This window comes from Pelobates fuscus, chromosome 6 (genome assembly GCF_036172605.1).
Source record: "Pelobates fuscus isolate aPelFus1 chromosome 6, aPelFus1.pri, whole genome shotgun sequence".
Taxonomy (NCBI): Eukaryota; Metazoa; Chordata; class Amphibia; order Anura; family Pelobatidae; genus Pelobates; species Pelobates fuscus.
The window spans coordinates 139,205,374-139,232,708 of NC_086322.1; positions in this window are offsets into that span (position 1 = coordinate 139,205,374).

Below are 27,335 nucleotides of genomic sequence, written 5' to 3' on the forward strand. Positions count from 1 at the left end.
GGGCACAGTATACGCTGTGAGCCTGACACACACGCTTGCAGACAACTAACTGTTATTCAATCTATTACAGTCAAAACTGTATTTTTTTTTAAATGTACACTACGGTTACACCAGATATGAGTTGCACTGGTGTGACACTGTGCCCTGGCAGGCCCTGAAACGCACTCGTGTGAAGGAAACTGACTATTATATTACAGTCAAAAAAGTTTTTTTTTTTTTAAATGCAAGTTATTGTGACACCAGCTATGAGTGGTGGCACTGGGCAAGTGGACACAGTATACGCTGTGAGCCTGACACACACGCTGGCAGGCAGGCAACTGCAATTAGATTACACAGGAAAAAAAAAAAGCAGACTGATGTTCTAGCCCTAAAAAGGGCTTTTTGGGGTGCTGTCCTTACAGCAGAGATCAGATGAGTCCTTCAGGACTGTAGTGGACACTGAATACACTAGCCTAGCTATCAATTTCCCTATTAAATCAGCAGCAGCACACTGTCCCTCCTCTCACTAAGAATGCAGCTTCAGAATGAATCTAAAATGGATGCTGTCCAGGAGGTGGGAGGGTCTGGGAGGGAGGGTCTGCTGCTGATTGGCTGGTGACTGTTGTCTGCTGACTGTGAGGTACAGGGTCAAAGTTTCCTCAATGATGACGAATAGGGGGCGGACCGAACATCGCATATCTTCACCATCCGTGGCGACCGCGAACAAGCTATGTTCGCCAGGAACTTTTCGCCAGCGAACCGTTCGGGACATCACTATTTATTAGCTTTTATTAAGATACTATGACACATACCAAGATATTTGTAAGGTTTGGCTTTTGTACTAATTCGATTGTGGATTTAAATTTCTATATAATTATTTAAGTTGATAACACTAGATTTATTCTTCTTTGCTATATACAGCACATATAGTCATTTTTAATTTTCTTGTTATTAAAAAGTAGCCTCTTTTTTATTTGGGAAATATATCGTAGAAACTGTATTGTACATAACATTTATCAAGACGATTTTTATTTAAGAATTAACAGTTTATACATAATTGTGTTTTTTAGACACTGCTTAGAAACTTGAGAACTTTCTAATCACAACATTTTTTTTCACTATAATTTTTAATTGCACTCGTGTGGTTGGTCTGTTCATGAAACTGTTCACTTATAAATAGCTTTGTATAATGTACTTGACTATGGCTTGAAAAAGACACACACTGTGTTGAAACGTTGCCTACTTTGTTTGATGGCTAAATAGACCCACATTGCACCTTTCTTCACCGAGTGCTGGAGTCTTATTTTTTTATACTGAGCTTTTGAGTCATAAGAGGAAACAATGTCACATCACAATGAGATAAATTTAGCAACATATGAATTGATACTCTGAATGTGGATACAATTAAAGACTATGAATTGCTGCCATGTTTTTTAAATATAGAACTGTGTTGTGATGACATGTATCAAGAGATTACTTCATTGCACATGTATTTCATCATGATTGTTTTGATTTGAATTTCTAGCCAAATGTATTTATCAAATGCAATGTGTAAAGTGATGCATGAAGTGTAGCTCTTAGTTTGTCTTGCCTAATGTAAACCATCAAACGTATGATATAGGTGCATACTGTTACCTCTATGATCAGTATTGACTGAGACTCTTAGGTTTAAACTACCAGAGTAGAACATATTCCATATTTCTTTAAAAATGCTTTTCCAAATATGTTCTACTTATATTATATAAAGAGCAACATCGTGTTTACCAAATGGTTAAATATAGCTGTTGAGTTTTAATTACCGGCACATGATAAAAAAAGAAGCAAATAGAAAGGAAGAATGAATAAAAAAAATAAAGAAAAGGCAATCTATTTATTACTGGTATATAGAAAGCGCCAACAGATTCTGCAGCGCTGTACAATTAGTGGAGAACGCACAATATACACAGACAAATACAAGAGGTAGAGAGAGCCCTGCCCGTAAGCTGATATCTAGCCATTGAAGCTCTTTTATACAAAGTGATAAGCTAGATAGCCCGTGAGCTTACAATCTAAAGGAAATCTATATAGGACATTTTACATGTTTACCAATAAGACATCTAGTAACATATTAATATTTTCTACAGCATAGCAGCAGTATGTAATCAACGGATCCCAAATTTAGTAGTAGACTTTATTTGATAATTAAATTATTAGTATATTCTCCTAAACTTTGAGTTTAAAGGGACACTCCACTGCAAAATAAACACATAAATAAATAAGCAAGCAAATAATAAAACTAAAACACTGTTTAGTAAATATACATATATATGATAGAAACATTTAAATACATTATTATTATTAATATGATATTTATAGAGCGCCGTCAAATTCCGCAGCGCTTTACAATGGGTGGACAAACAGACATGTAGTTGTAACCAGACAAGTTGGACACACAGGAACAGAGGGGTTAAGGGCCCTGCTCAATGAGCTTACATGCTAGAGGGAGTGGGGTAAATTGGCACAAAAAGGTAAGGATAGTATTAGACTAGTGACAGTTGCAGAAGAGGAATCAGTCGGGAGCTATTAACAGTTTAATTGATACGCTTTTATGAAGAAGTGGGTTTTTAACGATTTTTTGAAGGAGTGGAGACTGGGTGAGCATCTAACGGAGGAGGGAAGCAAGTTCCACAGGAACGGTGCAGCCCTCGAGAAATCTTGAAGGCGAGCATAAGAGGTTGGAGAACGGACAGAAGATAGACGTAAGTCTTCAGCAGATCGTAAGGACCTAGACGGGACATACTTGTATATAAGGGAGGATAGATAGGTGGTAGCAGCATTATGTAGAGATTTGAAATCAAGAACCAGAATTTTAAATTGAGCTCTATATTATATAGGAAGCCAATGTAGGGACTGACAGAAGGGTGAGGTATGGGAGGTGCGGGCGGACAGGAAGATGAGCCTCGCCGCTGCATTCATTATGGACTATAACGGCGCAAGTTGGGAGCACGTAAGACCACTGAGAAGCGGATTACAGATGTCAAGGTGAGAAAGGACAGTGGAATGGACCAACACCTTAGTCGCATCTGGCGTTAAGTAGGGGCGGATGCGCGCAATGTTTTTGAGATGGAAATGACAGGATTTGGCGATAGATTGAACATGAGGCTTGAAGGAGAGGTCGGAGTCAAAGAGAACACCCAGGCAGCGAGCCTACATGGTGGAAATGACAGGATTTGGCGATAGATTGAACATGAGGCTTGAAGGAGAGGTCGGAGTCAAAGAGAACACCTAGGCAGCGAGCCTGCGTGGTGGAGCTGATGGTAGCACCATTGACTTGGAGGGAGTAACAACACTTGAGGGAGGAAAGACCAGAATTTCAGTTTTGGTCAAGTTTAGTTTAAGGAAGTGGGCAGCCATCCAGCAGAGAGGCAGTCAGAGACACTAGTCAAGAGGGACAGGGAGAGATCAGGAGAGGAGAGGTAGATTTGATAGAAATGATATTGGAAGCCAAAGGAGCTAATGAGTTTACCAAGGGAGGCAGTATAGATGGAGAACAGTAGGGGACCAAGGACTGAACCTTGCGGGACACCAACAGAGAGGAGTTGGGGAGAAGAAGCAGAGCCAGAGAAAGAAACACTGAAAGAGCGCTGGGAGAGTTAGGAGGTGCACCAGGAGAGAGCAATATCTTGTAGACCGATATTGCGGAGGATGAGAAGAAGCTGTTGATGATCAACAGTGTCAAAAGCCGCAGACAGGTCAAGGAGAATTAGGATAGAGTAGTGACCACGAGATTTTGCAGCGAGTAGATCATTGGATACTTTGGTCAGTGCCATTGCCACAGAGTGCTTAGCGTGGAAACCAGACTGAAGCGGGTCTAGCAGAGAGTTGGACTCGAAGGAAGTCTGTCAATCTCGCATACACAATTCTTTCAAGGATCTTGGATGCAAAAGGCAGTAGCGAGATAGGACGATAGTTGGATGGGGAGTTAGGGTTATTTAGAATTGGGGTTACAGTTGCATGTTTGAAGGGTGATGGAAATATACCAGAGGAGAGAGAGAGATTGGGAATTTTAGTGAGAGGTGGAGAAAGAGAAGAAGACAGAGTACGGATGAGATGTGATGGAATTGGATCGAGGGAGCAGGTGGTGGGGCGGGAGGACTGGAGCAGAGCAGAAACCTCTTCCAATGTAGCGGGTGCGAAAGAACATAGAACAGCAGAGGGAGTTAGAGGAAGTATTGTAAGGAGAAGAAGAAAGATGAGAGATCTCTTCTCTGATTGTAGAGATCTTGTCAGTGAAGTGAGTTGCAAAGTCTGAGGCGGTCAAGTTAGTAGGTGGAGGAGGAACAGCAGGGCGAAGAAGAGAGTTAAATGTGTGAAATAGTCGTTTGGGTTCGTGGGAGAGTGTGGTTATGAGGGTATTGAAGTAATTAACATTTTTCAGAGGAAAGAGCCAAGCTGTATGAGCTCAGCATAAATTTATAGTGGAGAAAGTCAGATGCACAGTGAGACTTTCTCCAACACCGTTCAGCAGTTCTGGAGCATTTTTTATTTTACATAAAGGGAATCAACACAGTAAAGGAGAAGACTATATTTAAAATAAGAAAAACTACCACAACAAGAGGACATAGTATTAAATTAGAGGGACAAAGGGTTAAAATAATATCAGTATTACTTTACAGATAGGGTAGTGGTTGCATGGAAAAGGTTAACACAGTGAGGGATTTTAAGCATGCATGGGATAGGCATAAGGCTATCCTAGACTTAAGATAAGGCCAGGGACTAATTAACGTATTTAGAAAATTGGGCAGACTAGATGGGCCTAATGGTTCTTATCTGCCATCACATACTATGTTTCTATAGAGCCAGATAGGGGCTATAGTGGCAGGTTAAAGACTATAGTGGGGGTGGCAGGGTGCAGAGGCTATAGAGGGATAGGGGTTGTAGTTGAGAATAGAGACTGTATTGGGCAGATTGGGTATATAGTGGGAGCATAGGAGCTATAGTGGGGATATAAGAGTATAATGGGGTATAATGGCCATACTGGGTGGAATAATGGCTGTAGTGGCGGATAGTGGCAATAGATTGGGGCAGTGGCTGTAGTGGGTGAGATTATTATTTTTTGCAGTGATAGTGATAATATAGGTGTGACAGTAGGTTGATACAGGCTAAAGGTAGGAAATTTTTTCACCAAAACAGAACAAAAATAAACTAAAGTTTCTTCCTCCCACCCTAAAGGCTTACCTTAGGCCAAGGAGGGAGGAATCCACCTGTGGGTACAGACAGCTCCTTTCGTCGAGCTCTAGGAAATGTATTAGAGTATTGCTGTGGTAACACTAATGCAAACAATTAGATCGAGTGGGGCCTCTACTCCGGCTAAGAAGATCTCGTTGTCAGTTTTGTCCCAGTACAGGAGAATTGGCTGGCTGGTAAGGGAGATCAGCCGTGCCCCACCCTTCTCCTGCCTGCTGCCTCAAGGCCAAGGTCTAGGTGGCCTTATGGGAAATATGGCCCCACCAGCAGCCCATCTCCCCTGTGCTGCTTGAACTAATTAGGAAGCATTAGCCTGAGCAGTAATGGGAAACTGATTGGCTGAGTGTCCTCTTATTTTTCAACCTATTACAGTTCCCATTGCTGGTATGATTAAGTATAGCTAGAAGGACATGTGTAATCTCTGCCGTAGCCATACCTCCAGTAGGAAATAATGAAACGGTGAATATACAGTAGTAAAATATGTGTGGTAGCAAGGATAGCTACAAACCACCTAAGTGGAAACCCCTTATACCACTTACACAGAAATACTTATAAATACATACAATTGGTGGAACACACATCTGATGGTTCTAGAAAATAAAACAGAGTGACATAGTGTAATACTGTATGGTTAAAATGTATTGTAATAAAATAGAGCAATAGTACTCACAAGCCCAGAGCCAAATTAGCATATGGCTCTCATGGGAAGCGTAGCGGGCCTCTTAATAGGATGTCCCCATCCTTCTTCTTGTTGCTCCTTAAATTGTCTGGGTAATTGCTTGGTAAAGATGAGATGTTCAAGTATTATTCCAAGAAGAAAGAACTTTATTGGTAAAATGAATAAAAGTGCAAATAGCAAAGTAGGAAAGTTCCAATAGAAATAATAATAAAACGTCCTGTGTTTACAGTCTGTACAAAGTAGGAAAGTTCCAATAGAAATAATAATAAAACGTCCTGTGTTTACAGTCTGTACAAAGTAGGAAAGTTCCAATAGAAATAATAATAAAAAGTCCTGTGTTTACAGTCTGTACTGATTGTACAGACTGTAAACACAGGACTTTTTATTATTATTTCTTTCTTCTTGGAATAATACTTGAACATCTCATGTTTACCAAGCAAAGTCCACAGAAATTCAAATGAGCAGAGTTCTGCAGTGAAACAGCAACCATGTAGAAGAAGCGAGAGCACATCAACCACAGAAGATTGACAGAGAAAGATTGATTGAGCACCTGAGATCAGGTGCAGCTTCCTCTTAAATCAATAAGCGATGACATCATAAGCATATGGGGCCTGATCGCTAAATGTCAAATCTGGCTGGAATCAAATATGGAGGAATTCCCAAACAACGTGGGGAAATCCTGACACATCCCACAATACTTGCGGTTTTGGAGATGCTCTGACCCAGCCGTCTAGCCATCACTACTTAGCTCTTGTGAAAGATCTTTTCACTTGCCCATTTTATCTTGTGCCAACACTTAAAATTCAGGGTCTGACTGTTCATTTTCTGCTTAATAAATCCTACTACCTTAACAGGTGCCATTGTAACGATATAATGTTATTATCTTCACGTGTCAGTGGTTTTAATGTTTTGGCTGATGAGTGTATTGCTAGACCTGGAAGTTAGATTTTGTCTGAACTACAGTTCATCAAGTGAGAAATATGCAATAGAAGGAAAAAAGAAGAAGCAGTAATTTTTTTTTTTATATATTATATATTTAATAAATATACAGTATGTAAATATTTAATATAAATATAAAATATATAGATATTTTTGTATTGCTCCTAGTCTTTTTCCCCTCTATTGGTTACTTTTTTCTCACTTGATCTGTGAACTAAATGTGTGGCCCATTTTTGTGGCCTTTCGGTTTGTCTGATATATTTTTCAATTGTGTTTCAGTACTGAAATTCCACCAAACTAAACATAACCGAAATTTTGGCGTCCCCGAGATTTTTCTATTTCCCGAAAAAAAAGTTTGGCTGTACCACATTTTCTTTGTACAACTAGTACATATTTTTGCAAAGCTGAAGAATATGTGATATTAGTTTGCAGTTTCCAGTGAGAGGACCTAACTTCCATCAGGGTCTTTTCAATCACAAGGCTGCATATTTTTGCCCAGAACAGTTGGTGAATGTTTGATGTTATATTGGAGTCTCCAGTGAGAGGACAAAACTTCAATCAGGACCTTTGGAACCAATCACAGGTGCATTATCATTTATATATGAAACCTGTGGATATGCTTCCTTGGATTTTATAAACTTTCAAAACAGAAAACAGCATATACTCACAAGCATCTATACTGAATTGTTGCAGATGGAGATCTGTGCACTTGAGGTAGATGATCACAGATAATATGTATCTCCACCCTGCTAACATACCACAAACTATGCATTAAAATATAGCCAGTATTGTAAATTTCCTTTAAATTAAAGTACGATGGCTGCCTTCATGACTGAAATTAGGTGGTGTTTCAGGAATTGCGCAACCACTTTTCAGTTACTCAATTCACAAATTCACAGGTTTTGAAGTGAATACTTTTAGCTAAATTGTTCTAAACTCTCTAAGTCACATTCAGTTGACTGTGTGGACACCACTGTACTCCACAAAGTTTCTAGTTTAGCTTAACCCTTGAATACATTTTGAGGCAATAACACTAGAACGCTGGCATTGATACTGGTAAGATAGTGATACCTCTCTATCAGCAAGATAGGATAGAACATCAAGGTAAATGGAAAGTGGTGCATGGCCTAGTGCAGGGATAGGCAACTTTCGGCTCTCCAGATGTTTTGGACTACACCTCCCATGATGCTTTGCCAGCATTATGTGTGTAAGAGCATTATGGGGGATGTAGTCCACAACATCTGGAGAGCCGAAGGTTGCCTAGTGGAATAATTCCTAACATTCCAAAAGCTAATTAGCAGGAGAACCAAAGTGTCACTTTTTGGTGTTTTGTGGGGTATAATTTATAGGAGAAAAAATTGTGTTAAATTATTAGGCACTATAAAAAACATTACTCTCCATCTCCCTCACTCTCACTGTAGCTGCGAGGAACTATAATATGAACAAGCAATTGGAAAGTATGGACAATATGTAGAGTACTTAAGATATTTATATATTTTTGAACTCACATGCAAACTTTGATAAAATAACTGTAAGAACAGTAGATGGTAGATCTCGTTAGCTCCAGAAATCTTCAAATCATAAATACCATTTGGCTTCCTCAGGTCTCTGTAATGTATTAATAAAACACTAAATAAATCAATTAAAGCCACTTTGAGGATGCATCTGCTATATATCTGTCTGTTCGAATGTCTGTCTGTCCATTCAGATATCTATAGATTTGCACAGTGAATGAACAGAACAAAGAGTGAAAATGGAAGCTCTGTGTTTTTCTACGGGCAATGCAGTATTCCAGATAGGGAACAACTTTCACTCTGTGGTGAAATTGACCTTTTATTCTAATAAGTGACCTTTGCATTTCAATCTTCAAGTGTACCCTTGGGGAGACAGTATATGTCACTGCTTTATTTACAGGTCATACTACAAACACAAAAGTCACTTGAAAATACTTTAATTGCTGTTTAATCTACTCAATGATGAGACGTCAAATCATATCAAATATTTGCAATAGCTTTCCAATTTATGGAATATATTTTCTATTTTAGAGAAAAAAAAAACCTCGTCACAGCACATTATGCTTTCTTAGTGATCACTGGACAGCAACAAAAAAGAATACATTTTGTTTGTTTGATCCTGGATGATTTACTAGGCTGGATTTGAATAGGATTTGCAATCAGTAGCCATCTGCAAGAAGATTTTTACAATCAGTTTTCCACTTGAATTAGCATATTGGTATTTGCAATATATTTGCAGGTTTCTCATTATATAGTCCAGTTGTGGCTGGTGAAGTCTGAAGATGGTGGGGCACTAGGCTCTAACAGAGATGTGACCATTCTCCGAGACTTGCTTGGCTCTTCCTTTCAACTCAGTCTACTCAACCCATGATCCAGTAAGAGGTCATGACCTTGTTCAACACCATAAACATATGGATAATTTAAAGAGGTCGAACTCCACACCACAATGCCTATCTTTAAGGTTGCCCATGGCCTGGCAGCCTAATGCAAACACAAAGGGTGATGTCAGAAATCCTGCTAGAGCAGACTAGGCAAAGCTGAGGCATTTTTATCCAGAAAATTTACATTTTATCAATAATACTCCTACATTTTGACATAATTGGTTGCTTAGCCTCCAAGCAGCATCTATGCTTATGAGAGGGTAGAGGTGAAGAAAGCAAGAATTACACATGACAATATTTCTTCATATACCTATCATTAATATTTACGTTATGCCAGCCTTCACTGATACAGTTGCATTCTCACACACATACACAGACACAGACGCATGGATGCACACACAGACACACATTTACAGAAACACCTCTGCACTAACAGAGAGGTGTAGATATGATACTGTATGTCTACTGTATGCCTATAGAATGTAAGTTCATTGAGCAGGGCCCTCCACCTCTCTGTTCCTGTACGTCTGGTTACAATTACATGTCTGTTAGTCCAGCCATTGTACAGTGCTACGGAATCTGATGGCGCTATATAAATAATAAAATAATAATAATAATGTCCCTACCTGTCTATGTAATCATTCTTAGAGGGACCTCAATGATATCATATTTAGAAAAAACACATACTGCAGAGCCAGGTATTCAATGCCATTTTACCATGTTACATAAAGTAATAGAGGGTTGTGCAGCAAAGCTATGTTACCCAGCACCTCTCCTGCTCGACAGTCACCTGGGGGAAACTACCACCTCTCCTGCTCTCCTCAACTAGAGAGAGCACTATACTACTGAGCTGTCTTTTTATAATATGCAGTGGCTTGGAGAAGCAACAGCCTCATGTAAAATTGAAAATGAAAAGATTTCACTATTATCCTACTGTTTTCTCCACCAGTGCCTGTGGGGAACAATCGTATTTTAGATTTCTCCTTTATAGGAATCTGAAAACCGATTGTCCCTTGTATTTATAAAAATATAGTGGATGCTGAGCCCAGAATAAAATAAAAAGGAGTCTATAGGACCCTGGAAATGTAGCATGTTACGCTCACATATATAATATAAATATAGCAATAATAATTATGTGTATAGCGCCAACATATTCTGCAGCGCTGTACAATGGGTAAACAAGATAAATATTTAATTCTAACAAAACATGGGTGACATACTGGAACAGTATCCTTCCAAATGTGAACATTTGATGAAGTGAGTCGTTTTATGCCCTGGAAAAAATATTCATTCCAGTAGTTACTGGTGTATTTTATATGTAAATTAAGTACATATATATTTAATGAATGCAAATGGCATATACATGAGAATATCAATTACATCAAAAGCAAACATAATGTAGCAAACAGCAATAGCTTCATTTTTATCTCTGTGATATCTCGCTTTTATTCATCTTTTATTTCTATCTCTATAACCATAACCATAACCAAAGATCCTTAAATAGTACAAAAAAATAAGTAATAAAAATGGAATACACACAACAAAAATAACATCAGAACCTTCTTTATATTGGATTTTCTCTGAGGGAACATTTTTGATTTAAGAAACTTTTTTTTTTTTATATTAAAGATTTGGCCTTGTAAATAACATCTTCCATAACTATATGTAGACCTGTTAAATTTTTTATTAAAACGGGAGTTTGGCCCAATTTTCTTTTCATCATCCTATGCGATATTAAACTGCAGACGCAGCTGTACGAAATCGAGGAAGGGATTTCCAAAGGGATTTATGTCTCCCTGTCTCAGTGTCTTTAGTGATCATATTATCATACCTATCACACATAGCAAAGCTCTAAATATGTAATTCAGATAAACTAGCTGGGACTTTGAAATACAAAAAAAAAATCCAAACATATGCTGTTACATTTCTATTTTATAGCTGGTTTCTTTAACATGGATTTTGTAAAATAGGAGGTAGGTACTCAGTAGACTTTGCATACAACACATGTTAAATAAAATTATTATTCACATTGTTGTCACAGATTTAAATTTAAGGGACATCATTCGCTGGCTAATATCAAAACCAGGCCTTACAGGAGCAGCAGAATCACATGCTCATCAAATCACTAATAGTTAATGAGCATGAAGGTAGAAAACTATTTTAAAATTAATAACGGAAATTGGCGTGGAGATAATTTCTGTGTGCACTGGGGTCTTAGCAATTTCTGAAGACATACATGATTCTCAACAGCTTTGTTTGACACGGTAAGTCTGATGATTGGCATGTTCACTATAATGAGTGCCACATTGGTGATGCTTAATATTTATACATGGACCGATTAGTGGGTTGAAAAGAATGCTACATAGTCTATTCTCTGTTCACCGTAGCACAGTTTAGGTTAGCCATTAGCAAGGCAGCTGTTGTAGACTACATTTTCAATGATTCCATCAAGGTTCAGACTAGCCGAAGTTCATGGGAAATGTGTCCTCAACAGCTGATATGCCAAAGGTTAGACATCTCATATCTATCATATATGCCTTTTGAAAGTAAAAGGTATTTGATAAAAATCAAAAAAGCAGAAACGGTTTCTCAACTGGAGTTCTAATCAATCGATCTGAGATTAACTATATTTTATTCATGTAAATAAATAGCCTTGTGTGTAAATTTACTGTAACACTGCCTTCTGCTGGGCATCTTTCAAATATTAGTTAAGGACATGATTTACAGTTCGAATTAAAATATTATCGGTAGTTAGAGTACTAGAAGTTTTTTCTATCCGCTTTTTTATGTTTCATGGATAGAAAATAAGAATGTTAAACTTTTAAAAAGTTGTTTTGATAGAGATACATGAAAAAAGTAACATAGTATTTTTAAAAAATATATTTATATTGGTTTATTTTATTTTTACATGTGAAGGTAACCCTAACCCAAAACTGTTTTTAATGTTCTAAAATTATAGTTTAAATTCTGAAGCAATATTAATATAGTTTTAAGACATTTCCAATTGTATTCTTTTAAAACCCATATGAATTTTACAATATCTCAAGTATCTAAATGAAATAAAAGGGGCATATGTTAATGTAAGTACAACTAATTAATACAATAACTATATTAAGTTCATATGCTAAAATGTTATTACTTGGCTTAGAGTTTTTTTTCTCAACATAATTATTTAGTCAGTATTTGTAAATTACAGTCTGAATATATTGAAAACAAAAATCAGTTGTAATACATCAAATATTAGCTTTTTTTTTTTGTGCAAAAATACATAAAATGCTTGGTATCTCTTAGGAAGTACCTTTGTGAAGCACATGTATCCTAAAAAACGAATTAACTTGAATAATTTGCAATATATGATATATATGAAATATCAAAAAATACTAAATATACAGGAATTTATGAGTGGGTATGTGCTTAATAGATTCTTGTAGATTATTGCATGATTTGGGATTGCTTTCTGAAGCGTGGGAATTTTTTTACTTTGCTTTTCCTCTGCAAGTAAAACTTTAGATTCATTGCCCAAGGCAATTTTTAAAAAACACCTTGATCATGAAAGAAATGAAAATAGGAACCTGCTACTGAGATTTTATATTTTTTGTAAATACAATTCACTTATGAAAACTGTAATTCCCTCATGTCGGTGAGCTGTCAACATACAATGAAAATACAAATGAAAACATTTGATCCATTTGAATCTTCAATTTGACTACTAATATTCAGGCTTTTATCAAGATTTCACAATTTCACCAAATTGCTAGCACGAGTGAAGATGATCATTATCCAAATGAATGTTATTTATATTGCCCCTAAGAACTTGTGCATTTTTTCATACTATAATACATACTATTGTACATAAAGCAGCTAATGATACCTATTATGTTAACAGAACACTAAGATGAAAAAAAGCCTGATTTCTAAATAATACTTTATAATTGTGTTTAAGAGTTTAGATTGTACAACTTTCAGTTTCCAAACAGAATATAACGAATGAAAAAATAAATGGGCAGCACTAACATTTGCACAATATAAATCAATACAATACGCTACGTATAACATTTAATACAGTATTTAAATGAAATAAATGATGCTTTTATTTTTTTACATTTTTTTTGGTGTTGCATTCTATTTGAATTTTTTTTTTTTTTACTTTAGTACGTAGACTGGTAAAATAGAAATGCTTGCATAAATTATTTTATTAGTTAAATCAGACAACTTCATGAATTGTAAACAAAGGCAATGTCAACATACTGCTCGCTACATATGAAGTATGAATGGTATACGTATGTTAATATTTAGCATTTATTTGTATTGCAATTGGCATGAAAACCACTAGTTTCTCCGGCATCATACATGTATACATTTCTTCAGATTTTTGTACATCTAAACATGTTTTATAATCTTAGCCTATTGTTGGAATGCTGCTTTTACTTGACTCAAGCACATATGTTTAGACATTAATTAACTTATTACTTAACTTTTTGAAATTCTTGGTTCTATAGCTGATTACAATAACTGTTGGCTACTTATTGGCTGCAGCATTCAAGGTGATATTTTCAAGAGTGTTATTATTACATTGGAAGAAAAGGGCATTCGTTTTACACCTTAGTATTTGCCTTGCTGTGGTTATCCTTGTGACTTGGCTCTTTTTACAATCTCAAAAGAAAATGACATGCTTGACTTAATCTCTCTATCTTAATGAATCCACATTATAAGATTGCAATATAATAAAAAACGAGACTGTAGCCATAGTAATCCATTCACTCTGCTTATTCCTTATCACTTTGTATATCCGTGAGGTCTAGAACAGAAAGCTCCGCTGTATTCTTAATAATACCAAGAAGTCCAGTGAGATAGTTTATTTAGTTAATGCACTGATTGTGGTATTAGTTGAAACATTAAAGTTGCATGTTTGATAAGCATAACTAACAAGGTCAACATTTGTCCCTAAGGTCAATGCAATGAGTACCATTGAGTTCGTTATTGGTAACACATTTGTTTGGCAATTGCCAATTTTGTTAAAAGTAAATCCCTTTCATTTGAAAACAGCGCTATAAAAGTAGATATTATTAGTGCTTTTTCATCTGTTTTGTTTTTTAAATGTCTTTTTAAACTAAGTTCTGTTTTTCACACAATTAACACATTTTCACCAACATGGCCACACAGGTAAATAGGTATCACAGGAGAATCTGCGACTGTACAAAGGGTATATACTTCCCACAATGATATGTTCTATTGGTTTGATTGTGCAAATCTAACGCCATGTATATTATCTTCTAGTGAGCCAAAGGTATTATCTGTCGTAGTCCCACTTTGGACATGACATTAATCACTTTGTGAAGTGTTGACTTCTTTTCTCTGGCATTCATAGGTTTATACCAACTGCCTCAGTTTGGAGGTAACCTGTTGGATAAAGTGGATTGTTGTGACATATTTTGTAACAATATACAACCACTACAAATAATAATTATACATATGTATATGGGGACTGTGATATAAGAAGCATATATAGAATAGATGATAATGAAGGTGAACAAGCAATGGATGAAACAGGCATTTTTCAGAATTCTGTTCTCAGTGGTATAGTGGTTTTAAATATATATATATATATATATATATATATATATATATATTTATTCTTGGAAAAGCATATGGTTTAGACTTTTGAATAGCCTTGTGTGTAGAAACCCCCCCCTCTGATTTAGTTTGTTGTTCACACATAATGCTTATGTATAGGATAGAACTAAACACGTACAATCACTCTATCCTTACAAGGGACAGATTATGCAATAGATTGTGCGATTTCCCTTTTAATACTCATAATCTATCATATAATCTATTCTTACGACAGACAGATTATGTTATCGGCTATGCAATATTGACAGGGAAATGTCATATAACCTCATAATACCATTTACTGGTATCAAAAGCCATGTGATTAGTCCACTATTTCTTGTGTTAAAATACTGAATATACACTGTCCCGAAGCTGTTAAAGAAAGCTGCAATACAAATATTCTAAGGCTCATATTTTATTTCTTACAATCCTGGGACTGGGTTCTTTTAGCCAAGTATTGCTATTCAGTAAGCAGAGTAAACCCTTTGGGCTGGATTTTCCGAGCAGAGTGTTAATGATAGTTTACATTATAAAAACGTGCTGGTATAAATGTTTCTACAAATTTGTGGATGAATGTAATTGTCTTCAAACTAAGGTGGTTGAAGCCAGCACAGGAGAAGATGGAAATCCCCTTTAAAGTGGGGCAAACACTTCAACCAGTAGAGACATTCTATTAGTTTCTATGGTAATAATTCCACTATAAGAACTTTGTACCACCTTTCTACAACTCTCTCCTACAGGGTGATAATCAAAACTGGAAGAACATACATGGCTATCCTGCATGGGAATCATGATCATAATAACCCTACAGGGTGCTATTCAAAACTGGAAGAGCAGACACATGGCACAGGAATCATAGTCATAATAGAGAATGATATTGTTTTTTTTTAGAAAGGTCAGATGGGGCTTATGTCAAATAATAGTTGGTTTGTTACTGTTAATGTTAATGTTACTACATTATGAACCAACATGGCCATACAGGTAAACACAGATCTTAGGAGAATCTTCAGCTATTTAAAGGGTATATATTTCCCACAATAATTATGGTTTCCTTTTTTTTCAACATTGCAAAATATGCTCTCTTGGTTTGATTGTATAACTCTAGCATCATGTGTATTATCTTCTAATGATTCAATGGTTTTATCCATCTCAGTCCCACGTTGGAAGGGAGAATAATCACTTTGTGATGTGTTGGCTTCTTTTCCCAGGCATTTATGGGTTTAGACCAATTGCCTCAGTTTGGAGGTAACCTGTTTGATAAAGGGGATATACCACTTAAAATATTAAAGCCTAAATCTGCATAAACAGCCCATTGTTTAGGAGTTGGAAAAATCTCCGATTCACCAGTTAGAGATTATTTTTTTTTTCAAGTACACTATTTTGTCCTACAACTTACTAACCATTAAATTACCAGAACTGTTTTTTTTAGTGAATGGCCCCCAGTATGTTTTAGTGACTCTAAAATACCTATAATAAGTCTTCACATTATTATTATTATTATTATTATTATTATTATTGGCATTTATATAGCACCAACGTATTCCACAGTGCTTTACAAAATTATTATTAAGGGTAAAATTTATCAATAATTGAGGAAATTATAAAATTTAACAGGAACAATAGGTTGATGAGGACCCTACTCAAAAGAGCTTACAATCTAGGGATAAGTTAAAATAAAATAATTTCAAGTTCTACACTCAACATTCCTTAGAATAGTTCTATGCCCTGAAATTGATACTCAAATTAGTGTGTTTTGACAAAATAATATATTGTTAATTTAAAGAAAAGCACTCATGGATAAATTTAGCTTGTTTGTTGCCCTATTGCCTTCTTAAAGTAGGTTTGGTTTTCATAAACCTTTACTGACCTCAATTTCCACACCTAATATCTTCAAAAAAGTTAGTCATTTGCTGTTATGTTAACACCTACTATGACCCTTTCTGGTTCTCATTTCCTTAGATCGTTCTGTGGTTCAGAGAAAATTAAGCGTATAGATTTATTTATTTTTCCCTCTTTCATTGTTCAAAGCACCGAGGGCTGCTGTCTTTTTCTGTATTTGTTTCACCGTTTATACAATCCACTGAAAATGGATAAATGATATTAAGTAAAGTTTATAGTAAGCGCGGATTCTAAAATATAGCGTTTTCCATTAACGGAAAAAAGAGCTCATTATTGCTAGAACAATTCTTTAAACAGGTATTCTTGAAAACAGTCAGTTTCAGGTTCTGTTGAAAAAGCATACATGCTTTTATGCTGTGTCTAAAAGCTCCTGGGATAAAATCAGTTGTGACATAGCAGTGAAGATTAAATTTGTAACAGATACAACTGCGCTAAAGAACTGGCTTATGATTTCACAGTGGAATTACAAGACTTAGCTCAGTATTTATGCGGATGGAAAGAAAGCCGGTTACTAGTGGTTGCTTTTTATATTAGAGGACTTTAATATCTCCGAAAGACTATAACAACGATTGGTTTTATCCCATCACTTTTATATTTATGGTCCTTTTACATTATTAGTGGTAAAGTACATCTACCTTTTTGCCACCTTCATTTTATTTAGATGTGAGCATCTTAATGCACTATTTTAATTTTATCTCTTATCGTTCACGTTAATTACATAGTTCCATGCAAATACTGATGGCACTTGTTGACTGGATATACTGATATACGTCTAAAAGTACCACCATAGTTAACTAATTCAGTGAAAGCATTTTCGGTGTAAGTGAAAAAAGAGCTTTATCCCTTAAGCACCAATGAACTGTCAGGCATGTCTTAATGGGATATGCCTAACTTCTGGTCCTTAAGCCGTATAATAAAAAGTTTGCTAGTCAGTAGCTAGAGATTATGTACTATCATTGATAATTATTATTTCAAATGTTTTTCTGTTTGTTAAACTTCAGTGTGTACGTACATTGCACAGTTTTGATTAATCCCTCGAAAACTAGAGTATGTGTAAATGTCTTTTAATGTTATCTTATATCTTGTGTCTTATATTGTAATGCCACATGGTGATGGACATCTTTAAAATAGACAAAATTCAATTATTTATATTGGGATAATGTTACACTTATAAAATAAGAAATGTATAAATGTTATGAACCAAATAAACCAAAATATACTTGCTAACACATAACCCATCATATAACAGTGATAATTCAAAGTTAACGAAAAACATTTTGGCAGGGAAAGAACTTGTTGACAATATATCTAACTTGGTAAAATATTTGTAGAAAATGTTCTAATTTATTTTTTTGTTTGCATACAATAATATTAATAGTTATTACTGTTATTTATTTTTTTATTATAGGACAGATATTATATCTTATGTAATGTAGTTCACTAGATTTAATATTTAGTTTTTATCAAACTACAGATTCATTGGAACAAATTAAATTATTTCACAATTTTAATGCATTGCAAGAACACAATACTGCTGATGTTTAACATTTGATTATATTACACTGATTAGCAAATTAAATTAAATGTAACCAAAGTATTTCCTTAAAACCTGAAACCTCCACATGTTTTTTTTCACAAAACCTTTGTAAACAAATACTTGGTATTCAGCATCCTGTGTTTATTTTGTTAAACTTCGGTGTTCTACCACATAGATCGAATTTATGAGATATGGAATGCACTTATACAAAGAGGAAAATCAGTTTAATGATCAAACAGTCCTCCACCCCCTAAAATAATAATATTTAATTTGAATATTGATCTTAAATTAAAATCATAAAACCATACCACATTAATAAACAATTAAAATAATTTTAATTATTCTAAAGATGAAATTACATCAAAAAAATACAATGACAAACAACTGACATTTTAATAATAATATTTTAATATTTTAAAAAAGTCTGTCTACAGAAAAGTTAGCAATCAGCCATGCTTTACAAAGTCCGTGTGACAGACAGCTACCTTTGGTAGATATACAGGCTTTTATCTACATCTATTTTCTTAGCCTTGGTTAGGAATTGTGACTTTACTTGCCCTTGTGCTGTGTCAGAGTGATAGAGTTTCAGTCTTTGAAAATTCAGCACATCCCTAGAGAATACCATGATTTAATTTTCATTTCCATTTCTTCATTATAATTTTTTTTGCATTAAATTGCCTATTGTCGCAAAATCACTTCTGCCGCCATGCTTTGATAAAAACATCTTAGAGGCTGGAAAAAAAAGCTTCTGTTCAGAAGTAGTTTTTGTTTTTTGCAGACAGAGTATGGCTTGCAGCTGTTAGATTTTCGACAGTGATATGTATCTCACTGTGTATAATGTACTCCAAGATATGGATGCAGCTGGAATAGAGGTTATGCATATGAAAAGCAGTGCAGTTTTTGGCCCATTTATTGAATGATAATAAAAGAAAGCTCAATAGGGTCTAACGGTGGGAGTCTGTAGCTTTATATCTGATATTGTAAATTCATAGACATCACACGGTTTCCGTCATTCAGACCAAGACTAATTGAAATATGAAGCAAAGTGATCAAATTTTCTATTTTCAGTATGCTCTTGGTTTCAGGACTGTATGGCGGCAACTTAGTCTCTTACAATATGGTGATTAAAAATTCTATCAAAAATGTGTTAGAGGACCAGACAAAAACTGGCATACAGCTAATAAAGCCATACCATCATTATGTTTTCCTTTAATTAAATGCACAGAACCTTAAATGGTCACACATGTCTTCCTCTTTGCAAAGCTTTAATCTAACAGAAGAAACACCAAATAAAAAAAAACTTATTCAGATATTGATTTTGTTACAATATTGTAATTAAAGGGTGGGTAAAATGTCATAGAAGCAACATTCAGAAAATACAGAGATTGTTTACCAAATGTCTGTCTAAAACAAGTTTATCCAACTTACACATTGTTGGTGAAGTCTCTTTCTGGTCAGAATAGGAAAGACAATTCTGGAAGTGTTTTTTAATTTTCATTTTTTTTTGTCTAATTTTTTTTTACATATATTAATGTATTATCTATGCCAGGAATAGGCAACCTTCGGCACTTCAGATGTTGTGTACTACATCCCCCATAATGCTCTTACACCCATAATGCTGTCAAAGCATCATGGGAGGTGTAGTCCAAAATATCTGGAGTGCCAAAGGTTGCCTATGCCTGATCTATGCAATGAGTTACAAAATAGGGAGTCAGTGTTTTCCTGTGGTTTCCTTTGACCTTTACAGTCAATTAATGCCAAACTGTTTGAGAATACTTGCTGACTTGCCAACTTAAAATTGACCAATTATCCATTAGATTTGGGCATGGCGGAAAAAGTATTTTCAGACAAAAGTATTTGGGAAAATGATTCAGACTAACCATCAGGACATGAGAATTGGCTAATCAGTGTACTGCAAGATGAATATATAATATATTATAATATATATATATATATATATATATATATATATATATATATATTTAGAAGTAAAACGATGTGAGTATTTTCTCACCATTTGGTTCTCAGAACAGATGAGGAAACCCAACCAAGAGAGGAAAAAAGAATAGGGGCAGTGATAAATCGATATTTATTATATATATATTATCGAAATTTGTAAATATAACTTCTTTTATACTGCTATTCCTTGTTTTCCTCTCTGTTGGTCATGTTTTCCTTGATCTGTGAATAAATTCAACATTTAGTTGTTGTCATCTTTTTTCCCATCAATCATCTCTTTTTTTGGTGGGCAGATATCTGAATAATTAATTGCACGAATCGTTTGCTTTGTGATTAGTGTATATGATGATTCAGAAATTGGGAATTCGGGTGATCACTCGATGGGCCCATATGTAGACGAATTGCAGTTTTTATTGAAACAAATAATGTCAGAATGTCCTGACCCTACTGCTGCTCATGGTTTGGTTTCCTGGCTCCCTGTGACTGTTGTTCACCTTTTATATTTTTTCACACTTTCTCTGCTGGTAGTATTGAGATTCATTTTCACTGTTGGATTGTTCAAGGTATAACATCTAGGATTCTTTTGACAGATGGATTGTGGGTAAGTAAGCTTAGCAACTGAACTTAAACTTTGCTTAAGCTCCGTTCGTTGCCAAAGCTGCCATATATCACACTCCCTATAAAAAAAGTAGTCCCTAGATTTTCTTATGAATAATTAAAAACCTATGGTGATTTTCAAAAAAAATAAAAACAAGGGACATAGAGGGACATAGAAGGATCCACTTTAAATCGTATGTTTTGTGATATCACTGGCCATCCCTGGTTCATAACCCCCTTTTTTTCCCTCAATTTGTTATTTTTTTTTGTGTGTGTGTTTTACCCTTAGTCCATAATATATGAGGGTATACTTAAGAGGCATGAGTGCTAAGCAAATATAAATAAATCAAGTACACAACAGCAACACATGCTTATTTAGAAAAACATTATGTTATTATGTTAGAAATATATTATGTTATTTTGAATGTTTTGCTAAATTGCAGTTAATCTACTTGGTTATCTAGTTTTCAACAGATGCCGTCTTCATTTGCATGGAATATTTTAACTTTTGTGTTATACTTTTCTGTGTAAACCTGTATCCTCAGCAGGTTTATTTGTCTGTTGGAACCATGAATCCCATAATGTACTGTCCTGCCATGACTTTTCCCATGCCATCCAATTACCTACCCCTGTTCTTCAACATTCTTGTAGCGTTGTGGATTACCGTTTATGATTCAGGACTGTGTAATGGAGGGCCCATCCATCAGCGTTAAAAGACAAATAGATAGACAGACAGATGGACGGACGGACAGACAGATAGAAGCTGAAGTCAGGAAACATATTGTAAATAACACTATCGTGAAGATCACACACATTATAACAGTTTCATAGTTAATTTGCAAATGTCTTTGTTCATTAAGACATGAAGATTTTTTTTACAATGACCCATTTTAGCTTGATTAGGATTGTATACCACAAGTTTATACTGTAATTGTGTAGGTAATGTATACATCAGTAAAATTTCCTCTAAATGGTGGATAACACAAGATTATAAGCAGGTTAAGCATGGTCCTTTATCAACCCATGTAATATGCTTATTTCAATATAATTTATTCTGGAGATTAACTTGTGATCCCATGGATCTAACAGCACCATTCTATCATGTTAAGCTTTTGGAAGGGTCTTAATGTACTTTTTGTCTAAAAAAACTTTCTTTCTGTTGTAACCCACACAATATAAAAAATATCAGCTGTGGCACTTTGAGTCATCTCACGTTTCAAATGTCTTTTTATTTGGTTCTTTTATGAGCAGTTGCTTGACAATAATAGATATCGTTACTCAATATGACCAATCCCGCTTGCAATTGGTGCTGCTGGCATGACATTTTCTGGCCATATGTAGGTATACAGACAGTAGTTTCCAACTGAGACAGATTTTAAAAAGAGTTTATTGCCTTGCATTTTTATGGGTTGAAATGATGTTTACATTAAATGTTCTCCAATCTCCATGATACACGACTCTCGTACAACTGTGTCTATTTAAAGATATATTCCAGACTACATCTGCAGTGATAGATATTTCACATGAAAGACAGATTATGTGTATGTTTCTGGCTGTATTTGTGTGTTGTGAAATGTTTTAAACACAATTTATGTGTGATGCATTGCAAAGTTTTGTTTTGGATTTCATAGGGAAGTATATAAATTCAATTTTACCAGCTACTAAGAGGATGTAAGTTTGATCTAGTCTTACAGCAATGCAATTAGCAGCAGCTGAAACAAAAAAAATGCTGTAAAAATGAAGCATTAATTTCAGTGTATGATAACAAATGCTGCAGTAAATCCAAACGGTTCATCCGTGAGTTGTGAGTCATTAAATATTTAAACAGCAAAAAGAATCTTTAGCAACACAGGACTACTACAGCAAAAATGTAATTGTGGCCAGTTATGTCCAAATGAATTAATGCCAGTAAATGTTTATGTTTTCCAAGCTGTGTGAAGATGCAAGCCAAAAGGTGGCCTGTCCATTGAAACTTTCTAAACTTAGAAAGCTAATGCTACATTTCAGAACATTTTAGCAAGTCAAAATACACACCATAAATGCAAACTTATTAGAACTGTAAAGACCCAAGGGTATTTTATATGGTATTTTTGTGCCTTATTGTAAAGCCATTTTTGTAGAACGTCACTGCAAAAACATGGAATAACATGTACAGCAGTGTATCCCAGCGCAGTAGTTAGATGTCATTACTGTAGAATTAGACTCTTACAGTTAGGGTTATGGTAATGGTTGTGGTCATGGGTCTTCTTGGAGGCTACTCATGGCAAAGATGATGTAGTCTACATCATCTACATAATTTACAACTCCCATATCTCTCACAGTCCATGACATCATGAAACCAGGAATTTAAAAATGCTAAATCCTCTATCTATTCCTAAAGCACCTCTAACATTATATTTCACTTACCCGTATTTCACCTAACCTGTACTCTCCAAAATCTAAATCTGAACCCTAAATATCTCATCATCAATTCTCCTAGCCCCAAACCACCCATAATCGTAACATCATCTCAACCCTAAATCTACCACTAACCACACTTACCCTAAACTCTAGCTGTCAACTATTAACGTGATTCCTCAAGTTAATGTGACCAAAAACATGAGCATAGGAAACTGCCAATTTACAGACAAAACAGAGTGTTTTTTTTTTTTTTATTCTTTATTTTTTGTGTGCAAGATTTCACAATTAAGCCGTGGTGCCACAATAGCAATCACCTGCACGTTTCAGAGTGTTTTTTGAGTGCTATGCACTGTGTCATCATTGCACAGAGGAGGGATCTTCAATTTTTCTCTGTTGCTCACTTGTCAGAGTATATGGCTATGTAGTCATCATTGCCCTCTTTGCTAAGAATTGATGGGCGAGTGACTAGAGGGACCATATATCTGTTTAAAATCAAAAAATTTGATAGCAAATTAGTAATCTATCCTTTTAATTTTATGCAAATGGTTACAATTTAAGTGTAACCCAACATGGGTCACCTTAAAGCAGTAATAAAACTCTCTAAACCTTGATGCAGCACATTGAACTGTAAAAGCGAGAGAACTCTGCTAATAAATTCAGCATTACACATTAAATATGTTACAAAATACAATAGCATAGCTATGAAGAAATATTTTCTAATTGTCACTTGAACGTGCTTGACTTGCTAACCTGATTTTAGATAACCACATGATATTTAATAGAATATACTCGAGAATTCATCAATGCTTCTTAAACACATTGCGCTGATCACTTTATTTTGTAGCATTATGTTCTTGTTAGAGTGTTTCCCAGTGGATGTCTAATGGCCCTTCTTCTACTACTTCTATTCTTTATTATAATGTGAGTTTTTGTTGCACTGTCCCACTTTCTGATTCAATTTTAGTCTGGTACATGTTCAAATCACTGCCCCCTAAAACTGTTTATATTTACGAATTACTGTGCAAAACTTCAGTCATGCGTCTTACAATGTAGGGAGACAACACCGTAACTTGTTCAAACAAATTAAACTGATCATACTTATCTTTCATAATGAAAATAGATGTTGGATAAATAATTATTATTAAAAAAAACAAAAAAAACTAACAAAGGCAAAATACTTAGGACCCCCCCCCCCCCAAAAAAAAACAATATTTGCACATGTAGGAGGACATTTATCAAAGCTACTACATAAATGCTAAGACACATTCTGTAGGTTTCCATGGTGATTGACAGCTCTTTGCCTCAAATAGCACCTGCTGTCTGCTTGATAAATCTTCCCCATTATTTCCTAACTATGCATTAAAGGGACACTATAGTCACCTAAACAACTTTAGTTGAATGAAGCAGTTTTTGTGTATAGATTATGCATCTGAAGTTTCACTGCTCAATTCACTGCCATTTAGGAGTTACATCACTTTTGTTTCTGTCCATTTAGCCCTAGACTCACCTACCCTTTCTGTGAATAACACAGTGAGCATGAAAACAAAATGGTTTCATTTTCATTTAGATGGTAACTTGTTTTAGAAGTTTTTATGTCCTGCTTTGCAAATTTAACTTTAATCACACACAGGAGGATCCTACAGGATCTAGCAAGCTATTAACAGTGCAGAAGGTAAGAAATTCTAAATTAAATAGCATTTGCCATAAAGGAAGTATAAACATTAGATGAGTCTTTACAGGAAGTATTTAACAATTTAGTAGATTTACCTCCATTTAATTATATATGATTTATTTGGGGTATATCTAACAACATCTTGCAAAAGTTGCAGATCTCTTTACCAGCCCATACATTCAGTGGCTGTCAAATCGCAGACTTCCTAATGCAACTCAATGAAAAGTCTTTGCAAGGCAGGTGCCCTGGCAATTGCTGCCTCTCGTGTTCAGTGAAAATAAGCTAACCAAACCAGGAAGTAACAAGACTGGTTGTCTGATTGACAGACTGGGGGGTTAAATCAAGGTCAAAATATAAATATACCCATTTCTAAAACAATCTATTTTTTTGTACACCAAAAAAAAGCAGACACACTTTTCATGCATAAAGCACTTCAGCAGCATAAAGTGCTTCAGGCGTGTGGAGTGTGCCTTTAAAGTGTTTTTGTCTATTTCAAATGCTGGGTGGCATGATGTATTATTGTGAAGCACTGCAGAAAATGCTGGTGCTACATAAATGATAATAATAAAAAGTAGTGATTTGTTTGGGGGACATGTGACATACTATCACTAGAACAAAGACTATTTTAATAAGAGGTTCTGCAGCAGCCATGTTCTGTTGCCAACAATAACCACTTTGTAAAACTCCAACCACCTTGTAAAACTCCAAGTGATAAAGCAATATTGTAACTGGACTTAATTAAAACAAAGATATGTAATTTGATTCACTCATTTGTTTATCAGATGTATGTTCCTTTGAAAAACATCATATAGTACAATATGAAAAGAATGCAAACAAAAACAAACACAGAATCAAACAAAAACCAACAAAGGCTCAAACCAAAGGAAAATCTGTAGGGTAATGTTTTAAATGTTCTCTGAGTTCAGCAATTTTGGCTCTTTTGAAAAGCAGCCTCTGCATCTGTTTGCATTCCTCACATTTTGCAGCCCGGGTGACCTGGATATTGTTCCACATTAAAGAATTTTTTTTGTCTGAGCATAACCAACCAAATTTTTCTTCATTGTCAGAAAATATTTTAGCTCTTTTAAAAGAAGACAGCCTTATAGGTCAGCAGGCACTAGATTCATACAAATTATGTAAAGAAAAAAACTTTGAAAGGAGAACACAGATAACCGATATGTGTTCAAGAAGAACTAGTCTGTTACACTTGCAAGCGATGATAGATCTCTATGAAATATAATACTGATTAAAAATGCATGTGTGAAACACTGCAAATAATGGACTCTTTTGAACAATTTATTGCCAAGACTTCCTTAAGTAAGCAAGATATAACAGAATATAACAGAGAAGTACTTGTTATTGTGCAGTAATGCTTTAATGTTAGTTCATTGTTTACAATTTTGAGATGTTCAGATACACATTGCAAAGTTATCAAATTTGTCTATTTTTATTTCTCACAAATTTCACCTTTTTGACAATGCTTATTGAATACATATTTTGCAATCGAGGAGCATAACTTGAATTTTAATGGCGCTTAGAGCGGATAAAAGCCTTATAGAACCAATAAGGATACAAGTTTTCAGATTCTTTCCATCTCTCTCCTATTTATATTTAATGCCTTTTCTAAAAGCATGTCTTGCTGCAGCAAAACAGCAGAAAGAGAACATTCTGTAAGTTTTCAATGTTATATAATGGCATATATAAACTCAACCTATAACATATAATTCATGGACTGTTAAAGATTAAAACTTCCTAATACTTATTTAACTTACATGGTATTTATCTTACATATCCTTTAAAGGACCACTATAGGGCCAGGAAAACATACTTGTTTTCCTGGCACTATAGTGCCCTGAGGGTGCCCCCACTCTCAGGGTCCCCCTCCCGCCAGGCTGGATGGAGAGAAAGGGGTTAAACTTACCTCTTTCTCCAGCGCTGGGCGGGGAGCTCTCCTCCTCCTCTCAACCTCCTCTCCTCCTCCTCGACTGAATGTGCATGCGCGGCAAGAGCTGCACGCGCATTCAGCCAGTCTCATAGGAAAGCATTTACAATGCTTTCCTATGGACGCTGGCGTCTTCTCAATGAGACAACCACTAGAGGCTGGATTAACCCTATTATAAACATTAGTGATGACGCGAACATGAAATTTTCCGTTCGCGAACGGTGAACGCAAACTTCCGCAAATGTTCGCGAACGGGTGAACCCGGCGAACCGCCATAAACTTCAATAGGCAGGCAAATTTTAAAACCCACAGGGACTCTTTCTGGACACAATATTGATGGAAAAGTTGTTTCAAGGGGACTAACACCTGGACTGTGGCATGCCGGAGGGGGATCCATGGCAAAACTTCCATGGAAAACTACATAGTTGATGCAGAGTCTGGTTTTAATCCATAAAGGGCATAAATCACCTAACATTCCTAAATTGTTTGGAATAACGT